Source organism: Dermacentor variabilis, chromosome 1, assembly GCF_050947875.1.
Source record: "Dermacentor variabilis isolate Ectoservices chromosome 1, ASM5094787v1, whole genome shotgun sequence".
Taxonomy (NCBI): domain Eukaryota; kingdom Metazoa; phylum Arthropoda; class Arachnida; order Ixodida; family Ixodidae; genus Dermacentor; species Dermacentor variabilis.
In genome coordinates, this window is record NC_134568.1 from 98,808,516 (window position 1) to 98,833,558 (window position 25,043).

The window sequence follows — 25,043 nt, forward strand, 5'->3', positions numbered from 1 at the left end:
AAAATGCGGATAACATTATAGGCGTGCGAAGGTAAATATGCGACGATAAATTACGGTTTTTGTAATGACATTCTTTAGCAAGTGCTCGAAAGCGTTATACAGCCGTTATCCGTTACATTCAGCGTATTTCATGTAACTTGAACCAAGGATTTCGAAAAGGTGGTTAACCGCAGCTGAATGAAAGCAACGACAAATGGTTTGCCGTCATGTGGTGTTCCTTAGTGTATGTTTTTATTCCACTTAATTTGTTCACTAAAATACCTGATGCAAAATTCTTAATATACATTTTAGGGCCAAGTGCGTTTCCTTACGTTGTCAAAGGAACCGTGAATAGCGGAGCGCGTGGCCCAAGAATATAAGCGAAGTTATAGTGCGCGCCGTCCAGTCATCACCATTGACAGGCACACACATCCGGTCTGGCCGCACTGTGCGATCCCCCGTTAGTGAGATATTTTCGCCTCTGTTCTGGTTCTTACATTTGAAAGGGAGAAAATAACAATAAAAGAGAACAGACGCTAAAATTTGGAGTTTACGGGGAGTATTGTCGCACAGTTCGCCGAGTGCTATCGGCGCGAACAGCGGTGCGCGTGGTCCGGTTTGCACCATCATCATTACAGATAGATCCGCTCATGTGGTTTGCCACTTGGGCGCCACATTCATTCTTTTGATTGGCAAATTTGCGCAGCGCGGTGTCGCTGGCAGCCGCGACGGTGGCCGGCGTGGGCGTGCCGAGTGCGGTTGGCCGTTTGGCTCCCAAACGAACGCCGTGCGGCCAAATTGGATGCGCGCGCCTGTCAATGGTGATGACTGGACGGCGCGCACTGTAACTTCGCTTATATGCTTGGGCCACGCGCTCCGCTGTTCGCGGTTCATTTGACAATGTAAGGAAACGCACTTGGCCCTAAAATGTATGTTAAGTATTTTGCATCAGGTATTTTAGTGAACTAATTAAGTGGAATAAAAAGATACTCTAAGGAACACCACATGACAGCAAACGATTTGTCGTTGCTTTCATTCAGCTGCGGTTAACCACTTTTTGAAATCCTTGGTTCAAGTTACATGAAATACGCTGAATATAGCGGATAACGGCTGTATAACGCTTTTGAGCACTTGCTAAAGAATGTCTTTACAAAAGCCGTAAAGCAGATAATGGAAGAGAGAATAGTATAGAGGAATTTGAAATCCCACAAGTAACGCCGGAAGAAGTAAAGAAAGCCTTGCGAGCTATGCAAAGATGGAATGCAGCTGGGGAGGATCAGGTAACACCATATTTGTTGAAGGATGGCGGGCAGATTGTTCTAGAAAAACTTACGCAATGCCTCATGACCTCGAGCCTACCGAAATCTTGGAAGAACGCTAACATAATCCTAATCCATAAGAAAGGGGACGTCAAATACTTGAAAAATTATAGACCGATCAGCTTACTGTCCGTTGCCTACAAAGTATTTACTAAGGTAATCGCAAATAGAACCAGGAACACCTTAGACTTCTGTCAACCAAAGGACCAGGCAGGATTCCGTAAAGGCTACTCAACAATACAATAGACCATATTCACACTATCAATCAGGTGATAGAGAAATGTGCGGAATATAACCAACCCTTATATATAGCTTTCACTGATTGCTATAAAGGGTTTGATTCAGTCGAAACCTCAGCAGTCATGCAGGAATTACGGAATCAGGGCGTAGACGAGCCGTATGTAAAAATACTGAAAGATATATATAGCGGCTCCACAGCCACCGTAGCCCTCCCTAAAGAAAGCAACAAAATACCAATAAAAAAAGGCGTCAGGCAGGGAGATACGATCTCTCCAATGCTATTCACAGCGTGTTTACAGGAGGTATTTAGAGACCTGGATTGGGAAGAATTGGGGATAAGAGTTAATGGAGAATACCCAAGTACTTGCGATTCACTGATGATATTGCATTGCTTAGTAACTCAGGAGACCAATTGCAATGCGTGCTCACTGACCTGGAGAGGCAAAGCAGAAGGGTGGGTCTAAAAATTAATGTGCGGAAAACTAAAGTAATGTTTAACAGTCTCGGAAGAGAACAGCAGTTTACAATAGGTAGCGAGGCACTGGAAGTGGTAAGGAAATACATCTACTCGGGACAGGTAGTGACCGCGGATCTGGATCATGAGACTGAAATAATCAGAAGAATAAGAATTGGGGTGCGTTTGGCAAGCATTCCCAGATCATGAACAGCAGGTTGCCATTATCCCTCAAGAGAAAAGTGTATAGCAGCTGTGTCTTACCAGTACTCACGTACGGGGCAAAAACCTGGAGGCTTATGAAAAGGGTTCTACTTAAATTGAGGACGACGCAACGAGCTATGGAAAGAATGATGGATGTAACGTCAAGGGATAAGAAAAGAGCAGATTAGGGGAGGGAACAAACGCGATTTAATGACATCTTAGTTGAAATCAATAAAAAGAAATGGGGCATGGGCAGGACATGTAATGAGGAGGGAAGATGACTGATAGTCATTAAGGTTTACGGACTGGATTCCAAGGGAAGGGACGCGTAGCAGGGGGCGGCAGAAAGTTAGGTGGGTGGATGAGATTAAGGAGTTTGCAGCGACAACATGGCCACAATTAGTACATGACCGGCGTCGTTGGAGAAGTATGTGAGAGGCCTTTGCTCTGCAGTGGGCGTAACGAGGCTGATGATGATGATGATGATGATGACCGTGAAATTGTTGCTGTTGCCATACTGGGCCGCGTCAACGAAGCAGCTGCCTCCAGGGAGTTCTGTCGCGCGGCGTAGGAGCGCCACCGCCCTGGCCTTCCTTCTTTCTACGTTGCGCTGGGGATGCATATTGCGCGAAGCGGGGGATACGATGATGTTGTCTTTCTGCTCTTTTGGAAGGCCCTGGTAGGAGTCTTCGACAGTGGCCGGGGGGACGCCCATCTCTGTTAGGAGTCGTCTGCCCGCCCCGATGCCGGAGAGTCTGAGAATCTGTTCCCTTTCTTGTGCTTCTGCAATTTCTTCCAGGGTATTATGAATACCCAATTGCAGGAGTCGGTCGGTGCGTGTCTAGTTTGGTAGTCCGAGCGCGCTCTTGATCCATCTCCTTATCATGGCATTTAGCTTGTCTCGCTCGGCCCTCTTCCAGACGTCCATAGTCGCTGCGTACGTGAAATGGCATAACAAGAAAGCGTGGACTAGCCTTATCAGATTCCCTTCGCTCAGGCCTCTCCTTCTGTTAGCTACCCGCTTGATTAGACTGATAACGCTATTCGTCTTCTTTGCTAGTTTGTGAATGGTGATGCTATTTGTGCCCGCCCCTTCGAGTGTCATTCCCAATATTCGAATGGACGCGACTTGAGAATCGGATCTCCGCCCTTGGTTAGTATAGCGTTAATATTTTTGAAGACTAAAAACGTGCATGAAATGAATGCAAAAGGAGCTGTAAGCTTGTCATTGCGATTCAGTCCTTATATTGCCCAGTTAAAGAGGCAAGTAGCGTATTTCTGCTAATCAGTTGTTTAATGAGAGTATTGCGACTTTTTTAAACGTCATGACGAGGCCCACCGAAGTTATCCGAAACACAAAATATCGCTCAAACACCTCGTCTGCCATATCTTTAGACAGTTCCGGATTCACACGACAGCTGAAATAAACCATGATGCCTATGACGGACGAATTTGCAGTATTTTGATGCGAATGCGTCACATTACCCATTCAGCCAAAAAGCCGGCGGCGTCTATAGCAGCGAAACCTCCCATTGATTGCGACGCCGCGTCAGGAGCGCGCCTCGCGCGCTGGTGACGCAGTCTCGCGCTTGCTGGCTCGGGCCTCGACGGAGCAGAGCGGACGAGCAGAGCGGACAAAGGGAACACCGGCTACTGCGCTATTGCGTGAGGAGAGAGGGCATCGCCGTGACGCCAAATTACCCTCGCTCTCGCTCCTGGAAGCCTGCGTTATCCGCGAAGACACACACTATAAGGCTGCTTTCGTGTCGGAATGCTAAAGCATTATAATCGCTTTGGTGAAGTGTTTTTTTTTTTTTGTGTGTGTGTGCACGTTCATTGTCCGTGCAAGCACTTGCACGCGTTTTAACTGCGGCTCGGTAAGCCCAAATCAGAACGCGCCAATAATAATATTTGGGGTTTTACGTGCCAAAACCACTTTCTGATTATGAGGCACGCCGTAGTGGAGGACTCCGGAAATTTTGACCACCTGGGGTTCTTTAACGTGCACCTAAATCTAAGCACACGGGTGTTTTCGCATTTCGCCCCCATCGAAATGCGGCCGCCGTGGCCGGGATTCGATCCCGCGACCTCGTGCTCAGCAGCCCAACACCATAGCCACTGAGCAACCACGGCGGGTGGAGAACGCGCCAAGCTTCTCAACGCGCTCGCTTGCCTGCGAGGAGTTCATAAATCGAACGTTGAGCTGCACTCAATTTGACATTAATGCTTTCGCATCATAAGAAGTACTTGGGTGTCCTCGGATTTTTCATTATCGTCCACCGCTCCCGACATTTCGCTCCTGGCGATAACCCAGGCGAACTACCATGGACTCGGACCACTGGCAAATGACGAAAAAGATTAAAATTGGAATTGAATCGTAACTTTACCCCGGCCGTGCATTTCCAAAATATTAGTCCGCAACTAAAGAAAGGATTATGAGGTTTTACGTGCCAAAACCACTACCTGATTATGCGGCATGCCGGACTGGAGGACTTCGGCATACCTCAGGTTTAATTTTAACCACCTGGGGTTCTTTAACATGCACTTAATTCTAAGTAGACGGGTGTTTTTGCATTTCGCCCTCATTGAAATGCGGCCACCGTAGCCGGGATCTGATCCCGCGATATCGTGCTTATGGATGGCCCATTAATTTTTTTTACATGATTAACGATCAATCATTCATCGTGTTGGCCTTTAATTGATTAATCGCCTTCGATGCAGGGTTTTTTATCGATTAATTGATTAATCGAAATTCTTCCGGGGCACGTTATAAAGGTTGAAACACAGTTATTTACTTTTGTAGGAACCTATTTTAATGTTTGAGAGGTGGAACCAATAATTATGGGGTTTTACGTGCCAGAACCACTTTCTGATTATGAGGCACGCCGTAGTGGAGGACTCCGGAAATTTCGACCACCTGGGGTTCTTTAACGTGTACCTAAATCTAAGTACACGGGTGTTTTCGCATTTGAGAGGTGGAATCAAGTTAGAAGTACAAGTGTGTTAGGAGGGAGATCTCTGAATGGGGCTCTCTCACGTGTGACTATACAGAGGGCGCAGTAAGGCGCAATAAGATGTTCACAGGCGTTCCCGCGTTGTCCTTTTGTTTTAACAATATTTTTATGTTTATGTTGATGAAGTGATGTCTTCCGAGTGGTCTCTTGTAGTATGAAAGCACGTTGAACAGAAATAGTGCTATGCTAATCTAAAAACACAATATATTTGCATTAGAAAGTGGTAGACAGAGTTACTTGCAAGAAAATAGTATAAAGCATGTTTGACGATTGCGAAACATGATAAAGCGTGGTGCAACTAATGTTCGACATAAACCGTTTGCCACTGAAAAAAATATTGATTTTTTTGGCCGGAAAAAGTTTTATATATGCATCGCCATGCGAGTAGAATTTTGAGCAAGAAATGATGTTCTGGGAATATCACGTGCCAACACCACCATATGATAACGAGGAACGCCGTAATGGAAGACTACGTATTGATTTTTACCGCGTGTGGTTCTTTACCGTGCACCTAAATTTAGGTATACGCTAGCGTTTGCGCATTTCGTCTCCATCGAAATTGGGCCAATTCGGGCAATCAGCGACCTCGAGCTTAGCAGCGCAACGCCATAGCCACTGGCCTACCACATCGGGCGGTGATATAACACATACATTAAATATAGAACGTTTGTTGTCTCGCTAATGGAGGCGAAATGCTAAAACGCCCGTGGTCCTGTACATAGGGGGCGCGTTAGGGATCCCCAGGTGGTCAAAGTTAATCCGGAGCCCCCACTACGGCATGCCTCATAATCAAATGGTGCTTTTGGCACGTAACACCCCAGTATTACAGTATTCAATCGTCTTCCTAATGCTGTCGTTTATAGAAGTAAAATTAGGGGAAAAAAGAAAGAAAAACAGGCATCAATTGGAGAGCGCCGTGCTACGCGAGACGCAGTCAGAGCGCGAGAAAACGCATAAAAATGAAACTCTTCTATAGCCGGAGCTAAGCAGAAGACAGAAGCGGCGCTCCCCCGACATACGTCACCGGAGCGCCGTTCGCAGCGCCGCCATCCGTCGCACACGAGGCTAATAAAGTTTGATAAAGGCTAATCTTTTATTTGTTAAAGACTCAATAGAGTTGGTACTAGTGGCCTTTGAATAGATAAACAATACACGTTATAAAATGACAATCCCTGTACTGTACAGTTAAAAAAGAAATATGAATATGGAAACATTGAAAGGTGAATTCCAACTAAAATATGCAAGGAATTGCAATATTGACACGTGTACTTGTTTATCGTTATCGGGCGACCACGTTTCACCGCCCAACAAATGTTATCGCAGAGCGCAGGGCGCGCGCCCGCTTGCATCGGAAATTTCTGGAACGTTATCGATGGTTCCATTCGCAGTCTTTCACCGCACCTTGTGTAATCTGATTGCATGTATGCGCGACGCGAATACTGTAGAACTTTGTTGAAGACACACAGGTACAAGCGATTACTCTGGAACATTCGACGACTGATGTATAAAAGCCGACGCGCTTGACCCGCTGATCACATTTTCGACGATCGCCCACTTCGTTCGCCGCTATCGTTGTGCTTTAAGTGTACCCTGTTTTTGTGGGCACAGGTTCGCCCAAAAAAAGTTTTGTCTTTCCCAGTATCGCCATAGAGAAAGGAATGCAACAAGAGCGGACGCTCCCATGGAGCCCAGCGGCTCAATTGACTGCAGCGCACCAAGCCGACGGCGTTAATACCTCAACCAAACTTCCAGCTTCGGTTTTGTGCGCATGCGTTTTGAATACTAGGTGGTATGCGTTACGCCCGCTTTTTTTCTTTTTTTTTTTTTGCTTCTACAGCTCAACCGCGCGCACTCTTAGCGCGAAATCGTTTTATTTTTAAGTAAAATTGATTGCGACCGATCTTCACAAGCCGCCATCGAATATGTGCCACGTGCAATTTCATAAAGACGCAAGACGCAATTGTGTACTGAGCAAATGTTTATTTTCTTTATAAATGCTCGTTGCGGGCTTTTTGTGCTTTCATCCAACGTTGTGGCACCAGGTAAGCAGCAGTAGTTTCCGTAGGAAGCTCCACCAGACGACCTCCGCTGAAAAAATTTAATTACAAGCATTACTTTTGCATTAACATCTAAGAATGATGCATGTAGACGAGAAGCGTGCTACAGTGTTGAATGGGCGGCATTACAAACAAAAGCAGTTTGTATCTACACACACGGCGTAGAATATGCCCAACTCATCCCAAACAATACCGTACATACCACAAAAACATTCTATTTCCAAGCATTCCCCTCTTCCCGGGCGCGTTTTTACAATTGCTAGTATGTACAGCGGGGCGTGCCGCTTCTGACGGCGCTCGACGTTTCCGCGCAGGCGCGAGTAAGGGCGAGTGTGAGAGAAAATCTGGGGGCCTTTGCTCCTTGAATATGTGACTCTGCCTAGGCACTAAGGGGGAGAAGTTGCTTGGAGCGTGCGTTTGCCCCTAGGCGAGCCAGCATGGCGGAGGGGGGTCGAGCTTACGCTCCACCGCTGACTGTCCGCGCGGTAAGGCAGTGGGTGGGCACGGACGCTCCATTTGGTCATCACTGTCTCTGAAGGGCAAGGTTCTGACTGGTGTATAATTTGCGGGTCACTTTGTTAGTCGCGACTATAGAATGCATTTTTTACAAGCACTGCTCCAAGAGGGCCCATGTATCCGGCAAACGGAGGCCTCAGGAGAGCACCTGAGGTTATAATAAAGCAGGCAGCGCAGGATCTCCGGGGCACCCAAGCGGTAGCGGGGGGGGGGATCAAAGCTGGAAGCAGGGCGGCCAGTGGGTTGGGGCCGCGGAGGCCAAAGCGTGCCAGGGGGTGTTCGCATAAAAAATTGGCTGTCCGCGACCGCGGACAGCCGATCTTGTACTCTCTTGGCACGCGCAGGCCTCTGCGAGCCCTGTTTGAATCCCACAGATGGTATCGGTTGTTGGGAACTCGGCGCTGACGCCCGTGGTTGTACCTGGGTCGCAAGCCCCAAGGGTAGCGTTGGCCTGGCGGCCTGGGGTACAACTGGAAGCATCCGAAGGTCCCGGCAAAGCATGAGTCGACTGGTAACAACAAAACAACTTGTTTATTTTAACATCGCAAAGAGTTGGCGGTCAGGTTGACCGAAGAAGAGAGACGGGAGAGCACTTTACTCAACAGAAGAAATCGGAGCCCTCTTCTTGGCGTCCGGGGGCAGCTGTTTTTATACTCTCGCAGTTGAGGGCAAGAAGGAACCTCTCAATAGACGAGCACGTGAATGTACAATGGGCTAATGGTGACGCACACTGTCGTAGCGCCGCCGGTCGGACACAAAGACTGGAAGGAGAGGGTGACGCCTTGCTTTCGCATCGCCTGGTTCGGGCACAATGACTGGAAGGAGAGGGTGACCCCCTGCTTTCGCATCGCCTGGTTCGGGCACAATGACTGGAAGGAGAGGGTGACCCCTGCTGTCGCATCGCCTGGTTCGGGCACAATGGCACATACACTCACGCACGCACATGAAGACACGTGGCATCGGAACATGCCTGGAAACGCCTGGAAACGCCTGGCGGGGAGCGTTGCGGCGACGCCGAACGGGCCAAAATGTCTGCCGCCCCGCCGCAGTCGCGCCGGCAAAACCACGTGTCGCAGGCGAAACGCAACAGACCGCCCCGCCGGGGAAAGGAGATCCCGATGGACAGGGGACTGCATCCGCTGTCCGGAGGGATGTCGCTCGATGATGCTCATAACCGAAGTCGGGCGTCCCTCGACGTTTCTTGAGCGCAGCGCACAGAGAAGGCCTCGTTCTCTCGTTCAGGTTCGCACGGGACACTGCAAAGTGACTTCGGGAGAGTTCACATTTTTGTTCTCGTTCCCGGCAAGCGTTAGAACTACGCTGAAACTCAACCGCTCAGTCAGCAAGCACGGCACAACCCTCACTAAGCCCTGCCAGGCTCTTTCCCCTTTTTATACCACTGCCTAGTTCCTTACAGTAGTCTAGCATCACTCAGAACGCGTCCACAAATTGGAAAATTGCACTAGAAAGCATATCATCACTTTGAAACACTAAACAAAAGCAATATGTTAAAAAAAATCCTGCCTCAGGAAGAAAAACATCAGTAACCAACAATTTTGAGGCTGATTCCTACGTTAGGGGCTTCGACTTAAGCCATCGGCGTTACCGTTGAGACTCCCCTTTTTGTAACGCACCTCAAAGGAATATTGTTGTAAAGCGAGGCTCCAGCGCAGGAGGCGGCCATTTTTGGGAGAGATGGTCTGCAGCCATTGGAGAGGGCAGTGATCCGTCTCAATCCGTCTCAACCTCGAGCCGGCTAGATAGCATGACAATTTCTGAACGGCCCACACGAGACACGCACACTCTTTCTCGGTGGCGCTATACGCCTGCTCACGACTGGTCAGCTTACGACTAGCATACAGGACGGGGTGTTCTACTTCTCCATTTTCCCGTTGGCACAGTACAACGCCCATGCCTCGCTCACTAGCATCGCACTGAACAACGAACCCTTTTGTATAGTCTGGCGATCGTAGCACAGGCTGGTTTGTTAGGGCACTCTTTAGGGCGCTAAAAGCTCTTTCCTTTGTCTCGTCCCAGACGACTGTTTGAGGGTCTGTCTTTCTTAGAGCATCCGTCAGGGGAGCCGCGATATCAGAGTAACTGGGAATGTACCTCTGATAGTAGCCGGCGATACCTAAGAACGACCGAATATCGGTGTTCGTGCGCGGTTGCGGAAAGTCTCGCACAGCGGCCACCTTTATTTCAGAGGGGCGGCGACGACCCTGACCAATCACGTGACCGAGGTAGACAACCTCGGCCTGTGCTAACTGGCACTTAGGAGCCTTTACTGTCAAGCCCGCTTCGCGCAGGCGGGTTAGCACTGCCCGCAAGTGTGCCATATGCTCAGACCAGGATGCGGAGAATATCGCTACGTCGTCTAGATACGGTAAAGCGAATTCTTGCTGTCCCCGCAACACTTTATCCATGAGGCTTGAAAAACAGTATGGCGCGTTCTTCAAACCAAAACTCAACACTTTAGGACGGAATGTTCCCATTGGTGAAATGAACGCCGCATACCTACTAGCCTCTTCTGTAAGTGGAACCTGCCAATAACCCCTGACAAGATCTAGGGTAGAAATAAACTGAGCGCTACTAACTTTCTCAAGGCGCTCCTCGATGTTAGGGATCGGATAAATTTGATCCTTAGTGATGGAATTAAGTCTGCGGTAGTCGACGCAAGGACGAGGTTCCTTGCCCGGTACCTCAACTAAAATCAAAGGGGAGGTATAATCACTCTCACCTGCCTCAATAACACCGAGCTGTAGCATTTTCTTTACCTCAGCCTCCATAATATCGCTCTGGCGGGGTGACACCCGATACGCCTTGGATCGTACTGGCTCTGGGGAGGTAAGTTCTATATCATGAGTAAGTACAGAACTCCTACCAGGCCTCTCAGAGAACAGACCTTGAAACTCTTGTAAGAGCTGGTGTAGTTCGGTTTTCTGCTCGGGCGACAGCGGTGCTTTACTGATAAGGTCACTAATGACTTGACCGGTGTCTTCCCGGTTCGTCACTGAGCCTAGTCCCGGAAGCTCGACCGGAAGCTCTTCAGGAACGTTTACCATCATGCACACCACTGCTTCCCTTTGTCTATAATGTTTGAGCAGATTACAGTGGTAAACTTGCTGTGCTTTCCGCTTTCCTGGCAGACTTACCACGTAGTTAACGTCCGACAGTTTCTGAACAATTCGTGCTGGGCCCTCCCACTGCACGTCTAGTTTGTTGTTTAGCGATGTGCGCAATATCATGACCTCATCGCCCACCTCAAAACGACGGGCCCTGGCTGTCCGATCATAATAAACCTTGGCCCTCTGCTGGGCCTTTGCCATGGCTTCGCCTGACAACTCCTGTGCCCTTCTTAAGCGTTCGAGGAGCTTAAGTACGTACTCCACCACGACTGGGTCGTCGCCCCTACCTTCCCACGATTCTCGAAGCATGCGAAGCGGAGATCGAAGCGAGCGACCGTACACCAGTTCAGCTGGCGAAAACCCCGTAGCCGCATGCGGCGCGGTCCTTAAAGCAAACATCACCCCAGGCAGACACAGCTCCCAGTCAGTTCGATGTTCAAAACACAATGCTCTCAACACGCGCTTCAGGACGGAGTGGAGCTTCTCAACGTAATTCGACTGTGGGTGGTACACTGAGCTGTGTAGCAGCTTTACCCCACACCTTTCGAGAAAAGTTGTCGTCAAAGCGCTAGTAAACACTGTGCCCTGATCTGATTGGATTTCCGCAGGAAAACCAACTCGCGCAAATATGGACAGTAGTGCATTGACTATCTCAACTGAGCTGAGTTCTTTAAGCGGCACTGCTTCAGGGAACTTTGTCGCTGGGCAGATCACAGTCAAAATGTGTCTGTACCCCGTGGCTGTTACCGGCAGAGGTCCCACTGTATCAATAACGAGCCGTCTAAAAGGCTCCGTTATGATAGGTACCAATTTCAACGGTGCCCTTGATTTGTCCCCTGGTTTGCCCACCCGCTGACAAGTGTCACATGTCCTCACGAAATGGTCTGCGTCCCGAAAACACCCTGGCCAATAGTACTCTTGCAAGAGACGGTCCTTAGTTTTCTTAACTCCTAGGTGTCCGGACCACGAACCCCCGTGTGACAAGCGCAACAGATCCTGACGATAGCATTGAGGCACGATCAGCTGATCGAACTCCACTCCTCGGCGGTCTAGATACTTCCGGTACAGGACTCCACCTCTTTCCACAAAACGCGCATTTTTCCTGGCGATACCTTCCTTGACATTGCAGCGAATGTTTTCCAGGCTGCCATCCTTTTTTTGCTCGGCTATCAAAGCCGACCGGCTGACTTTTAGCAACCTATTAAGTCCGTCTGACGTAGGCGCGATGAGCAAATCAGTAGATAGCTCTTCTAACTTTCCCGCATCGGGATTTTCCTCTCCGGTATCTGGTGCCTTTAACGTTACAGACTCAAGTTTATTCAGTTCGGGCGTGCTCTGAATATCAGCTTGCTGCGCCTCTGACCCTTTTTCGTTGTTTGATAACGTCGGCCCCGCAACTACCGCCTTTGCAGCGAGCTCCCGAACCTTCGATCTGGTTAAGGCCTGAACACTAGCTTCACCAAACAAAAGCCCCTTCTCGCGCAGGAGGTGATCGGACCTGTTTGAAAATAGGTACGGGTACTGGGGTGGCAGCATAGATGACACTGCCGCCTCCGTCTCAAGCGCTCCGAAAGGTCCTTCAATAAGCACCTTTGCTACTGGCAGACACACGCTATGAGCTTCCACGGCTTGCTTGATCCATGCGCACTCGCCCGTGAACATATCGGGTTCTACGTAGGAGGGGTGAACTACATCCATCGTAGCTGCGGAATCGCGAAGCACTCGGCACTCTTTCCCGTTCACGAGGAGGTCTCGCATGTAAGGCTCGAGAAGCTTCATGTTCTCGTCAGTGCTGCCTATTGAAAAAAACACAACTTTTGGTGTTGTTTCCGGACACTGCGCCGAAAAGTGACCCGGCTTCTGGCACGTATAACACACGCCCGCTCGCCTCATCTCGAACCGCTTTCTGCGTTTGGCTGCCGCCGTCTCTTTACGTTTGGTCGGACTGCTTTCACTCGCATCCTCACTACGCGTGTCCCCCTTTAATCTCATGGGCGTGAATTTCGGCCTCTCAAACTTCGAGCCAAATTCACCCTTTTGACCGTCCTTAGCTCCGCGAGCCCGACGCGTCACAAACTCCTCGGCTAGCTCAGCGGCTTTAGCCACCGTACAAACGTCTGGCCTATCCAAGACCCAGTATCGCACGTTCTCCGGTAACCGACTATAAAATTGTTCTAGCCCGAAACACTGCAGAACTTTATCGTGGTCACCAAACGCTTTCGCTTCTTTGAGCCACTCCTGCATGTTCGACATAAGCCTATACGCAAACTCTGTATATGACTCACTTTTGCCTTTCTCATTTTCCCGAAACTTCCGACGGAACGCCTCCGCAGACAGCCGGTACTTTTTTAGAAGACTCGATTTCACTGTGTCGAAATCCTCTGCCTCCTCTCTATCCAAGCGAGCGACTACGTCGGCCGCCTCGCCGGGTAACAAAGTGAGCAAGCGCTGTGGCCACGTTTCCCGAGAGAACCCCTGCTTCTCGCACGTTCGCTCAAAGTTAACCAGGAACAAACCAATGTCCTCTCCAAGCTTAAACGGCCGCATCAGGTCAGTCATTTTGAACAATACGCGTTCTCCTGCACCGTGTGCCTGACTTCCATTACGAGCGCGTTCCATCTCTACCTCAAGACGCTTCATTTCCAAAGCGTGTTGACGGTCACGCTCTTGTTGCTCTCGCTCTTTCTGTTCTTTACGTTCACGCTCTTCTCTTTTTGCAGTCTCCCTCTCTTCAATGGTCTCAAGGCATTCCGACAGCTCGTCATCCTCAGCCTCTAACTCCAGAATAGCCTTTAGCAGTTCAGGTTTTCTGAGTTTGTCCGAGACATCCAGACCCAACTCTCTTGCAAGCTCCAACAATTTCGGTTTGCGCAACGACTTCAAATCCATGGCTGCTCTGAATGCTGCTTTCTCTACTGCTTACTATTGTCTTGCCGCAAACTAACCCGGCAGCAACGACAACCACAATTACCAGCTCTGTTTCTGACACTAACAAAAGCCTGGCAAAGCTCAGAAGAAGAAAGTCCCGCACTCACCAAACCTCGCAGTCAAGAGTTCAGCGCAGTCGTTCCGCTGCAGGCAACCAGTCATCACACAGGGCTCGTTGCACTGCTCCCGGATCGTTGTTGAGCTGCTCAGCATACAGTCAACTGCATCTCTTCGCTGCTGGCCTCCGTTGTCGCGATCTCACCGCTGGCAGACAGTCGTTTGAAGTCGGAGGCGATCTCACCGCTGCCAACCAGATGTTTGGATCCCACCGATGGTATCGGTTGTTGGGAACTCGGCGCTGACGCCCGTGGTTGTACCTGGGTCGCAAGCCCCAAGGGTAGCGTTGGCCTGGCGGCCTGGGGTACAACTGGAAGCATCCGAAGGTCCCGGCAAAGCATGAGTCGACTGGTAACAACAAAACAACTTGTTTATTTTAACATCGCAAAGAGTTGGCGGTCAGGTTGACCGAAGAAGAGAGACGGGAGAGCACTTTACTCAACAGAAGAAATCGGAGCCCTCTTCTTGGCGTCCGGGGGCAGCTGTTTTTATACTCTCGCAGTTGAGGGCAAGAAGGAACCTCTCAATAGACGAGCACGTGAATGTACAATGGGCTAATGGTGACGCACACTGTCGTAGCGCCGCCGGTCGGACACAAAGACTGGAAGGAGAGGGTGACCCCTTGCTTTCGCATCGCCTGGTTCGGGCACAATGACTGGAAGGAGAGGGTGACCCCCTGCTTTCGCATCGCCTGGTTCGGGCACAATGACTGGAAGGAGAGGGTGACCCCTGCTGTCGCATCGCCTGGTTCGGGCACAATGGCACATACACTCACGCACGCACATGAAGACACGTGGCATCGGAACATGCCTGGAAACGCCTGGAAACGCCTGGCGGGGAGCGTTGCGGCGACGCCGAACGGGCCAAAATGTCTGCCGCCCCGCCGCAGTCGCGCCGGCAAAACCGCGTGTCGCAGGCGAAACGCAACAGCCCCAACCCACGGACCAGTCGGGCTTCTAGCTTTGATCTCCCGTTGACTCTTTGGTGTCCTGGAGGCGCCGCCAATAATGCCAAATAGTAACACGTTCTTTTAATTCGCAAACAACACGAATGGATAAATATAACTGCGTAGAGCCGCCAACTTGCGACGCTAGGTTCAGCGCTACCGCGCCCCGCGACTTGTGCCGGCGCGCCTAGGGACAAGCGCATACAACACGCGCTAAGGAACTCCTCCGCAGTGCCTATGCAGAGTCGTATAATCAAGGAGCAAAAGTCCCCACATTTCCTCTCTCGCACCCGCTCTTACTCGCGCATGCTCGCAAACGTCCGTCGTCTCCGCAAGTGCCACGCCTCGTTGTACCTACTAGTAATTGGAAATATGCTTCCCGGGCCTTATTTCCTGCACTTTAATGGCACGAATACACGGGCTACTGCGCATTTCCAGAACTTTGCCAGAACCGACGCCATATAGTACGCTACGAATACGCAGATGCGGCCGCAACACAGGCTCTCAACCAGACCATGCTGGACGCTCGCGGAATTCCTTCTACTCGCATGCTGTTCTACTCGGTGCTGTTCACAAGACAGAACTTTCGAGTTACTAGTTCCTGGCGCTTGATCTCCTTGGCGTTATCTTTTGCGCGTTCTGCCGGCGCAAGCAACACACTCCCGTGTTATCACTCTTGACAGGTGCTCGTCGCGTTTTCGACAAGCGTGAGTCCGAAAGGCGTAAAAAGCTGTGGTGCCATAATTGTCACAAACTTGTCGCAGTAAGATTCAGTACGCGCCAAACTTTGTCACCACGGCCTAGCTACTTTTCGCTGCGTCACGACAGACGAGGTGAGCGTGCCTCATAACAAAAAAAAGTACCGAAAATAATTTTCAACAACGTTGGGCGTCAGAGGAAGCGCCAGGAACTTATCTAGTCAGTGCATCAAAGCGCGAAACTGCGCACCCCGGCCGAGATGCTTTTCGCTAACCACGTCACAGCACCAGGCGCGCTCACTGCGCTTGAAAAGTAGCACGAAAACTAACGAAATTAGTTACAATAATGTTGGGGGCCAGAGCAAGCGCCAAACTTCTCGCAGTAAGATTCGGTATACGGGAAACTGCGTTACAGCACCCTGTGCGACTAGCGTGCCCAAAAACTACCGAAATAAGTTAAAGTAGTATTGGGGCTCCATAGAAAGCGTCGCAAACATCTCCCAATACGATTCATTAATTCAAATTAACTGCGCCACGACGGCCGCGCTGCTTTTCGTTAACTGCGTCACAAGTCTACCCTAGGTGCCGTACCGTAAGCCTAATTGCTTGAAATGCGTCGCGCAGACTGTCGAACAAAATTTCTCACCTTGCCATAATCCAATAGTGCAGCGGTGCCATGTCGACGTTCAGAAATAACGCAAGAATTCACCTGGAGCCCACCGAACCAGGCTAAATCCAAAAACAGAAAAACAGGCAGATGGGTGAACCAACATGCCAACGCTCAAATGCGCGACCGGTCTCTCTCGCTTCGGCGGTGTGCCTGACGCATGACGCAAGCATCTGGATCGGCATTCGCCTATTCGCCTGGCGCTAGGCAACGGAAGTAAGCCGCAAAGTTTAATTTAATTTATACGCAGATGTTTCTACTTTTCCCGGGAAAGAATAAAAAAAATAAAACAATTTCTGTTAATCTCATTTCACATTCCTTTTTTTTTTTGATGCTCGCGGCACCACACAGTTGGCGTCAATACTAAACTAAAACTCTTGCTTGGGTTAGTTGGTTCATGCTTAAATTAGTAAAGGCAAGGCGCAGAAGACCAGGACTCAAGAAGAACACACACGACAGGACCGGCGCCCCTCACAACTCAGTTGTGAGTGGCGCCGGTCCTGTCGTGTGTGTTCTTCTTGAGTCCTGTTCTTCTGCGCCTTGCCTTTAATACGTGAACACTATAGCGTGACGTATTTCCTGTTACCACTTTTCGCCGTGTGTCCGCTCTTAGGCGCTATTCCCGACATGCATGGCCGCTGCACGGCCGCCATTATCGGCCATGTTTACTCTCTGATTGGCTGTCGGGGGGTCACGTGCTCTGAAATTTGTGCCGGAAAGCGGAAGTTTTGCAAAATGCAATTTTGCGTTTTCATCAAGATGACGAAACGTGACGTCGAGCTGCAAATTTTATGGACCTATACATTTTTTGGCCCTTGGCAGCTATATTGCGACGTTAGCGCTTCAAAAAGAATGTGAGCGGTAGCGTACAGAAGCCACTGCAATGCATCTGCAATTTCGCGAATATGTGTTAGCGATCCAAGATATGCGCCATGCCAGCTTGTTGATTGGCTGAAGGAATATTTCGTGAGGAGCGTCACAGGAAGAGCTGTTTCGTAAACGTCATTTTGACGATGCGTGACGTTGCGCTGGGCCGCCATTGCTAAGATTTTCAGCCAAAATGAGACGTTCCCGGACACTCGAAGCGAGCGGTCGCATCGCCCCTCGCTCCGACGACTACGGCTCGCCCGCCACTTGCGCGCGTACGTCTCCGCCTTCGACCGCGCTTGCGAGCACAGCCCTTTTCAGGGCTCGAACGACAGACGGAGGCCCCATCTCATGGGCGACTCTCCGAAGAAGCAGCAGAGGAAGAGGCGGACGAAGCAATCTCCTGACTGCACTGATGGCTCGGCGTCCAGACGAGCCCAGCAGCTCAACCCATGTGGCCGGCAGTCACGCTCCGGCAGATCGCCTGCCGCCTTACGCTGGAAGCGGGGGCTGAAAGCTCGCACGCTACGCGCGCTCTCGGCGGACTCGACGAGCTCCGCGCCATCAGGTACGCCTCCTCCAGTGAGCGCGACACCATCCACGCGCGCCCCATCTGCGCTGGATACCCCCTTCCGCGCATTTCCATTTGATGCGCCGAAAACCACCACCAGCGACCACCACGCCGCGCCGTCCGCTTCAACGGACACCACCGCGGAGGCCCCCACTTCGGCTGCCTCCACCGACGACCAGTGGCGTAGCTAGGTCGTCTGGCACCCGGGGCCCATAGGTCTTCTGTCACCCCCCCCCCCCCGGGTGTAGCCGGCGGAAAGAGGGGTGTATTCAGACGTATACTACACCCCCCCCCCTACTGGCCTCTTGCACCCGGGGCCCACGGCCCCCCGGCCCCCCCTGTTGCTACGCCACTGCCGACGACAGTGCCAGCTGCCCGTCGACCCGCGACACCGACGACAGTGCCGGCACCTTCTTCTTGCCAACCGCAAGCATGATTGGCTCCGACACTGCGTCCTCCCGAACGGACACGACCACCTCGCCCGAGGCAAGTCCTGTCCGGCCGGCCTCCCCATCACTGTCGTCACCGGCGGCCTGCTCGTCGCCCCCGCTCACGAACACCGAGACCACTCCCCCTACGGCGGAGAAGGGCTCACGCTCGGCGGCGGTGGCTGCTCCCGTCGACGACGACAAATCAGCTGACGGCCCCACGTACGACGAGAGCCGACCGAGAGCGCCCATCCCTGCCCCAGCTGCTGAGGGAACAGGGGAGCTCATACAGAGGAACTCTGCGCTGCTGCTCGCGGCCGCCGAGGATACCCAAGCCTACCAGCCGACAGCGGTGCAGCCGAAACAAGCCGCAAGAAGGAGACGCCGTCACCGACGGCTCGTCGACTTCGAGCCGCCTACCCCACCCGTTGACGAAGGCGTCGCCCGCGATACCGCCGTCACGGTCCTCTACCGTCCCATCGAGCGCAAAGCGATTTTCCTCGCACTCACACGGGACGGTATCGCTGCCCAGCTCTCCTCTGTGCCAGGCGTGAGACGCGTTCGCGTCAACTTCCGCCGGAATGTGGTCGCTGCCGACGTAATGCGCGGTGCCGACTTGGCGCCCCTCCTCGAAGTGTGCGACCTCGGCGGCGTGGCGGTGCGCCCCAAGGCACTACACAACAACTCCTGTGTGGGTGTCATCCATGGGGTCGACCCTTCTTTCGACGCCCGCACAGTGCGCGAAAACCTGGAAGCGCCCGTCGCGGTGCTGTCATGCTCGAGGAGTGGCGCTAGCGTCACCGTCACTTTCGTCGGGAGTGTCGTGCCTCCAAGCGTGCGGCTATTCAAGCAGCTGCGCGCCGTTCGTGCCCGTCTTCCTCGACCACTACAGTGCGACCGCTGCGGCGTTTTCGGCCACGCCGGCGCCACCTGTTTCCGCGACGCCCGCTGCCTCCGCTGCGGTGAGTCGCATCCTACAGGAGACTGCCCCGCGGAGAAGGCACGCTGCGTCAATTGCGGTGGCCGACACCCTTCGACGGAGCCGAGCTGTCCAGAGTGGCAGCGTGAGAGGAAGGCGGCCGTGTTGTTGTCTTCGTCCGAGCGGCCCCTTTCGAGGAAAAAAAGCGCTTGAGCTGGCCGGCACCACACCGCACGAGTCGCATTTAGCCACTCCTTCGACACCTGCTCGCACCCCGCAGGGCCGATCTTACAGTGACGCCCTGCGTGGCCGCAACACCCAGACGGCCGCCCCTGAGCCGTCACACGGCCCACAAACCGCTCCGAGCAGCGACCCCAGGGACGCGCTCATAGCCGCTCTCGCGGCTGCACTCCGTGCCGTGCTGGACCAGTGCCCAGCCATTGACAGCAACGTCCGACAGATGTGCGACGCGGCTCTCGCCGCGCAGGAAGCTCTGCTTCGCCACAACTAAGCGCGCCACCGCGCCACATAAGCGAAGGCTGCGAACTCGCCCGCGAGTGTTGTTCGGGCCGCCGCCGCCGCATCTCTTACTCCCTTCTTTCCATTCCCAATCCCTCTTGTGCAGCGCGGTTGAGGTGTCCTCATCTGAGAGACAGTTACTGCGCTGCACTTTGCCCCAATTTTTCCTTCCAACAAGAATCTCTCTCTCTCTCCGCCATAATTTCTGGTCCGACGAGCCGCGTGATTTATGCTAATGAGCAGCCATATGCAATGGCAGCCGAGAGGAATGCGTATCGCCACATTTTCCCCGTCGTTTGGCGCCATGAAAATATTTTGTTCATAACGCTTGCTCTTATTATTTGCATCGCTCTCGGGTGGTATTGGCATTTGTGTTTGGGGCCAGTATTTTTTAAAAGAACGAGTTTATACAAAATATTGGCTAAACATAGCAAACTTTCGGCAATGTTGTCCACTTTTCACTGCTGTATTTGTATTGTAATCAAGATTAATGCCTTTTCACACAATCAAAAGTTATGACAACGGTGTCTTTCTAAGCTATAAAAAGAAATGTACGCAAGGCGGCGCCTTGAAGTTTCTTCGGTTTCTTCCCGCGGTGCGAATAACTAGCGAAGGGAGCAAGAGATGGCAGCGCCGGCGCTTGCGTAGCGCTAGTGGATATCTCTGGCGCCCGCAACGCTATCGGTGATATTCGGCCGTTCCTCAGCCAGCCGAGTCGGGCTGAGTCACTTGCGTTTCACGAGATAGAGATAATGTGGCCTAGAACGTGCGCGCATCACCATTGGTAGGTCGCGTATGTTGTCTCAAGAAAGAAAACAAGCGCGTTGGCGCCACCATACGATTACTCGTTCCATTTCCCGGAGACACGCCTCCAAGCTATTGAAGCAGACGACGGCTTGTACGCAGCAGACGACGGCAGCGAGAAGCGTTTTCGACAGAATAATCATGCGCTTTGAGCTAGCTGCTTTATTTTTACTGTGGAGGAAAACTGTTTCGCTTTACCGAGAACCTTACGTTCAGCGCCTTCATTTCAGTTTCTTAGGCAAAACGTCAAGTTGGCGTCACGTTACGAAAGCAAAATGGGGCCATCAGCGCCATTTTATTCGCGTCGCGTCTACGCCATGCATCGAAGAAAATGGCGGAATGTCCAGAATAGCGCCCCTCGTTATATTCCTTTCTCTATGGTATTGCTACTGTGTTCTTTAACGTCCCTACCACGTGACAATATCCCGATAGCGTCGTTCGCTTTCTACCGTTCAACGTGTTGCACCTGTGTAATGGCCGAGCTAGGCAATGCTACTTTTTTATTTATTCTTCATCAAATCTACCCAACATTCTTTAATTATTATTATTGACTCTCTTGGTGGAAAAAAAATGTAGTGGTATTTCGGTTGCGTGTTGCAGGGAACCTTGCTTGACGCGAAGAGGTCGGCATGCGCTGGTTTGCGTTCTTTGCCACTGTTGTGGTCAATAAGGTTGATTGAGTTGAGGCCCTCCAGCGTGTGCGCCTCGATGGGCGCTGTCCGGAGGAGTTTCGCGAGACGCAGGCCAGAAGACTTGCATCAATTTGAGGCGGGTTTATTCCGAAAAGAGGCTGCAATAGCCTCTCGTGCGCGACTGCACTGTTGCTCAGCTGAGGCGCGGACGAAGCTGGACCATTCAGAAAAAAGCGGCCAAGAACCTCACACTTTTGCCGCATTTGTGGGGAATAGGGGCGGCTCTTTAACGCTCAGTGCATATATTTTCCCACAAATTGTGAAATGGTCACGATTGTTCTATACGTCACCTTCAGACAGAACGCTGGGTTGCTTGCCGCCTATGTGACCTTCGTGCGCAATGTGCAGACACCTGACGTGGTTGCTTAGTGACTGTAGTGACGGGCATATAATCACGAGGTCGCGGGGTGGAATCCCGACCACGGCGGTCGCTCTTCGGTGGGGCTGAAACGTGAAATCACCCGTGTACTTAGATTTAGGAGCACATTAAAGAAACCTTGGTGGTCCAAATTATTCCGGAGTCCCCCACTACGGCGTGCCTCATGATCAAGTCGTAGTTTTGGCACGTAAAACGCCGTAATTTTTTGTATGTGCAGACACCCACGAATTCAGAACGTGGGGTCTAGTTTCCCGTTTTCATCACCACATGAAAGGAGTTTCTAAAGGTGAGCACCACCGTGCTCACCTTTAGAAACTCGAAATTGCGACCATTGCGCGGAAGGTTACCTGAAACAAACATAGATAGAAACAAACAAATGAAGAAATAAAGTTAGACTTGCGCCCTTGGGACTGCCCCTTCAGCTCGGTGCAAGAATCGGGCAACGTCCACGCAATAGCCTTATTTTGAGGTTGAAGAGATAATCGCTCTGCCGGTAGTCAATCTACGGCTCTTAACAGCCGGCTAGATTGATATATGTATCAACAAGCACGACGACGAGATGTGTGGACCCCTGCACTTTTCCACATAACAAACTGCATTTATTAAAAGCATTTGAAATATTGCAACAGCGGCGTTTCATATGAAGGGTATTCGGCAAGACTAAATGCTAAATAGCACGACAAAATAAAACAAGAAAGACGTAAGGTTACGAAAACGTTGATGGTTCGCAGAAGGAGAACTGCGGAAACGCTTTGCAGAAAAAGAAAACTGAAGCAGTAAACATTTAAGTAAGAAATGGCAGACTCATAAAAAATATTCATATTATAAATATGAAGAAATTTGCAACAGAAACAACTTCCATCAGAAAAGGCAAGCAAGTAAACCAACAAAAGAAACGAGCATAAACCATGCAGGAAACCGTTGTGGAATTCACTTTGTGGTCAACATAGCCCTCTCTCTCTCTCTCTCTCTCTCTCTCTCTCTCTCTCTCTCTCTCTCTCTCTCTCTCTCTCTCTCTCTCTCTCTCTCTCTCTCTCTCATTTTTTGTCGTTTCGTTGTTCGAGACGCTGAAAGCATGTCATTTTTTCTTTTGCACACTCCGTTTAGAACGTCGTTTATTACTTGGTGCGACTGTCAGTTTGTTACTTCATCAAGCTTGTAATCATTGAAGCAATGACCCGACTCACCAAATCACACTAAAGAAAATTTGCGCGTTTCTTCAGGAGCAGCGAACGCACGAAAAACTAGAGGGTGTTCTTTCTCTTTCCATATTAGCCAATGCGACCAAAACCAGTAAGATTGAAGGGCAGGCTGCATTTAGAGCCCGGGTACGCCTTGGTCACATATCGCAGTTTCAAATTACGGTCCGTAAGTACTGTTCTCCTGCGTTTCTTCCCGTTCGCTTTTCATTGCGGCACGTCTATCAGTAATGTTTACACTCGCAGCAACCTGTACATGAAAACAAAGCCCATTCGTGCTGATGTCGATTGTGAGGCTGTCAACATTGAGCGCACTTTGCACCAACAGGTACAATACGCAGTCGAACAGTTCTACAGCGAGCGCTTCTAAAACGAATTCAGCTGTTTTACGAAGGATTTGGTATGTCCCGGCGAAATTGCTACCTTTAGTATGTATAGTGAACGCCTCCACAGCGAAGGCCACTACACCGAATTTACTTATGCAATGAGGGAATTTAACTGTCCCCGATCTACTTATTTGCTTCTTTTCATTGGACGAACGCACATAGCGGTGCCGGGACTGCAATCCACAGCCGCCGCTGAGCTTCACTGTGCATAAGGAGTGACACACGAGGAGGGTCCGAAATCCCCATTATAGCTGTGATACACTCTATCTACCGACGCAAAAAAGAAGAAGAAAAAAAGGAAAGCCTAGCAGTGTAGACGGACCATTACTTTGACGAGCAGCACTAGCATGGCTGGAGTTGCGTAGCGTGGCATGCTGCCAGAAATAGCAAATCTAGGCACAACGATCATCCCCATCCTGCTGGGCGGCGGCGAGCCGCACGAACTAGCCGTGGAAACCAGCGCTGGCTATAACAACATTCGACGCTGCGCAGCTGTACTCTGTGACGCTGCCTGGTTTCGCCGCGCAGCATGCCGTGAACCTCGACGCCGTAAGGTCTACTGCAGCTCGCGTTCCGTCGGGTGACGTGTCCAGAAGAAAATTGGTTACTTCTGTTACTACACATATATTAAATTTATGTTAAGCCATTGTGTTGTTTTGCTTAAAATGCTCATCCTGGTCTATTCGACGCGGTAGAGTGTGCAATATTTACAACGAGCAGGCCTGTATAACAAAGGATTTTCCAGGTCCCAGGATCTTCGCCATAAAGTCGTTTGACTGTGCATCTCATTCTGAAGAGCTAACTTATTTCCTTTACTACTTAGCTATTGCAGCTTACGGGCCTCACGACTGCTAAAACACATTTCTGATCCCGCTTTCTGCTCGTGTTATTTTTGGTTTTATAAGTACGCTAGGCAGTTAGAGAACATGAACACAGCACTCCGATCTTGATATGCGGATGGCAGGGAGATCCTGTCATATCTCACCCCCAACACCATGTTTTGCTTTTATTAATGCAACCTGCGTAGGCTGATTTATGTACAGTGAGACTTTCCTGGAAATGAAGTTGGCACATAAGCGACAGGAAAGCTGCATTAATGCATTTCTGCTCTAGCATAAAAAGTCAAACGTGCAGGAAGATGCACTTATGCATTACCCCGCCAGCGCAAAGCAGACCCTGGTGACGATAGTGCATGAGCTGTTTTTTTCAGAATGCTCACTAGAACATGACATGAAGAGAGCAACAAGCACATGTCGTGGCAGACTAAAGCTGCTTTAGACGGCTGATAGAACGCACCATTTTGCATCACTGCCAAGAAAGCAGTGACAATAATTGTGGCGTTAAGAAAAACGTACTTTGTAATGTGAATGATTAGCGTAGTGGTAGTTCTAGCTCTACTAATCATTCAATTGATAATTTCTACCATGGTATTTCATATTATTCGTTTTTTTCTCGATATCTTTCTTCCTTTAGAAACAAAAACACTTTCGCTATGGGTCCTCCAGCACAATTCCGTGGCAGGCCATCCTGTAGAATTTACCGGAAAATATAAACTTCTCACCATATGGCTTGCCTGTCTACAATGAAGCCGTTTACAACGTACGTCAACGTTATCGCATAGCCCGCTGTCTGCCTTCCTTCAGAATCTACACTTGCCAGGAGACCACCGTCGCCTTTGTCGTGTATGTGCCAACTCAAGTTAGACCTCGCTATTCCTGTCGTATAAAGGGAGTGGCGCTAGTCCCATTGAAACAAGCGACACTACAATTTCTGCATGAGGCACTCAGCATCCGACTTGATGTTTATACTGGCGATGTGGTCAACTCTACTAATTCGGCAGGCGCAGTTGTAATTCCAACGGAGTATGTTTAAATCAAAATAAAAAACATCCTGTCTGACAAGTTCTACGTGAGCGGAGCTTCCTGCACTTCGAGTGGCACTTGCATTTATTCTTCACGAGCCACTTCATCGCTGGACGCAATTTTTTCTTTCTGTTCGAGGGCAGCTTTCTA